This window comes from Ascidiella aspersa, chromosome 5 (assembly GCF_963924565.1).
Source record: "Ascidiella aspersa chromosome 5, kaAscAspe10.2, whole genome shotgun sequence".
In the NCBI taxonomy this organism is placed as follows: domain Eukaryota; kingdom Metazoa; phylum Chordata; class Ascidiacea; order Phlebobranchia; family Ascidiidae; genus Ascidiella; species Ascidiella aspersa.
In genome coordinates this window covers 13,974,826-13,977,325 of record NC_139451.1, presented here as the reverse complement: position 1 = coordinate 13,977,325, position 2,500 = coordinate 13,974,826, and the positions used below count along the sequence as shown (strand labels likewise).

Sequence of the window (2,500 nt, the reverse complement as noted above, 5' to 3'; positions counted from 1 at the left end):
CAACCTCTTCAGGCATAGTTCACCATCTTTCGGGTCCCAACGCGAACGCTCTCGCTCGACCTCTCCGGCAAAGCGGACGAGATCGGCCGGTGATGCGGCCGCCGCGAACGACGACGTCTCACCTCCGCCGGACCGCGCCGACATTCACTTTCACTGCGCCCATGGGTTTCGTACTGCCCCGTGGCTCGCGCTCACGTTAGACTCCTTGGTCCGTGTTTCAAGACGGGTCGGGAAGGTGGCTGACTTCAGCCGCGGACCCCGTGCGCCTCGCGAAACGACACCGGAAGCGCGACCGAGACGAAGAGGCTGGGCACTGAGAACAGTCCCCGACCCACGACGCCCCAGCCGGCACCGGGCGCTCGGCCCCGAAGGGCAGACGCGGCGATCTCTCCTCGCCCGAACGGCGGGCCGACGGACACGCGCGCCTATAGTACCCGACCGAGGCCGGGTTACCTTGCGCGCGGCCTTCTCGCCGCCGTCCAGACGGTCGCGGCCTTCGCCCGGCGCTAGTGCGCTGGTCCCCGATCGGGCGGCGCCGCCGGCGGCCCGTGAGGGTCCGCACGACAACGTCGCCGACAGGGGGCCGGCTGAAAGCGACCGGGCGACCCGACAGGCCCTCCCGTTTGCCTCTCGACGGTTTCACGTACTCTTTAACTCTCTCTTCAAAGTGCTTTTCAACTTTCCCTCACGGTACTTGTTCGCTATCGGTCTCGTGACCGTATTTAGCCTTAGATGGAGTTTACCACCCGCTTTGGGCTGCATTCCCAAACAACCCGACTCTGGGAAGACGCCGTAGCGCGCCCGCCTGTCGCCGCCATGGGCCTGACACCCGCTCTGGGACAAGGCCTCGATCAGAAGGACGCGGGCGACCGGCGAAGCGCGCCGTGACGAATTCCGTACGCCACAATTCCGCGCACTCCAAAAGCGCGCGGATTCGGCGATGGGCACATCCCGCTTCACTCGCCGTTACTGAGGGAATCCTCGTTAGTTTCTTTTCCTCCGCTTAGTAATATGCTTAAATTCAGCGGGTAGCCTCGTCCGACCTCAGGCCGAAAGTAAGGACCGGGACTATTCTTCCCGTTCCGCGCTCGCCGTCGGCGCCGCGCGCCGCCGCGCACCTCGATTCCCGCCCTTGAGCCGCCAGCCGTTGGCCTCTTCGAGGTCGACTCGCCGCCGCCGCGCGGGATTCTGGTCGCGATCGTCGCACATCGTGCCGTGCTGTCTTGAGCGGGACGGGCGCTCGCGCGTCCGACGCCGCAGCAGCCGCGCGGAGAAATCCCCGCGCGGAACGTTTGCAACGCGACCCTGAGGCGGGCGCGGCCCCGGGATTGACCCGAGGCCGCAATTTGCGTTCAGAACGTCGATGCTCAATGTGTCCTGCAATTCACACTAATTCACGCAGCTAGCTGCGTCCTTCATCGACTCACGAGCCGAGTGATCCACCGCCAAGAGCCATCCACGATTGTTTCGCTCGCACAGTGCCTCGCACTAAAGGGTGACAAAATATACCGCGCCGAGCGGTCGGCCAGGCCGACGCTTGAAGCCGGAGCGCGCGGCACCGCGGCACTCGACGCGCAAACATTACCGGGTGACCGAATCGCCGGCCGGCGCGCCGCTCCTCGCGGGTCGGGCGCCGGGTAGCAAAAACTTTTTCTCTCGCTTGTCCGAGTTTCGCGTTCGCCGAAGCGTTTGCGAGACCGTTAATGATCCTTCCGCAGGTTCACCTACGGAAACCTTGTTACGACTTTTACTTCCTCTAAATGATCAAGTTAGATCGTCTTCTCGGACGCCGGCTCGACCGTTGCCGGCCGCGCCAGGTCCAATCGGAGGACCTCACTAAACCATTCAATCGGTAGTAGCGACGGGCGGTGTGTACAAAGGGCAGGGACGTAATCAACGCGAGCTAATGACTCGCGCTTACTGGGAATTCCTCGTTCAAGGGAAATAATTGCAATTCCCTATCCCTAGCACGACCGGGGTTCAGCGGGTTACCCAGACCTGTCGGCCAAGGCGAGCACATGCTGATCCGGTCAGTGTAGCGCGCGTGCGGCCCCGAACATCTAAGGGCATCACAGACCTGTTATTGCTCAATCTCGTGTGGCTAAACGCCACTAGTCCCTCTAAGAAGTTAGACGCCGACCGATTGGGTCGCGTAACTAGTTAGCAAGCCAGAGTCTCGTTCGTTATCGGAATTAACCAGACAAATCGCTCCACCAACTAAGAACGGCCATGCACCACCACCCACAGAATCAAGAAAGAGCTCTCAATCTGTCAATCCTCACTGTGTCCGGGCCGGGTGAGATTTCCCGTGTTGAGTCAAATTAAGCCGCAGGCTCCACTCCTGGTGGTGCCCTTCCGTCAATTCCTTTAAGTTTCAGCTTTGCAACCATACTTCCCCCGGAACCCAAAGACTTTGGTTTCCCGCAAGCTGCCGGAGAGGTCGTAAAACTAACGCCCCCCGATCGCTAGTTGGCATCGTTTATAGTCAGAACTAGGACGG

At 61.4% G+C, this 2,500-nt stretch overlaps 2 non-coding genes and 1 pseudogene across 2 annotated transcripts in view; all 3 read right to left on the bottom strand.

The window, feature by feature from the left end:
• The window catches only part of LOC146144661 (large subunit ribosomal RNA), a 3,679-nt pseudogene extending 2,627 nt beyond the window's left edge, over positions 1–1,052 (bottom strand).
• Positions 1,053–1,300: 248 nt separating this feature from the next.
• LOC146144660 (5.8S ribosomal RNA) lies at positions 1,301–1,454 on the bottom strand. The gene has a single exon (XR_014499037.1). It is a non-coding gene; the product is annotated as a 5.8S ribosomal RNA (ribosomal RNA).
• Positions 1,455–1,701: 247 nt separating this feature from the next.
• Positions 1,702–2,500, bottom strand: part of LOC146144659 (small subunit ribosomal RNA) — a 1,811-nt gene continuing 1,012 nt past the window's right edge. Inside the window, exon 1 of the ribosomal RNA XR_014500638.1 lies at positions 1,702–2,500. This exon is cut by the window's right edge and continues 1,012 nt beyond it. This is a non-coding gene — a ribosomal RNA (small subunit ribosomal RNA).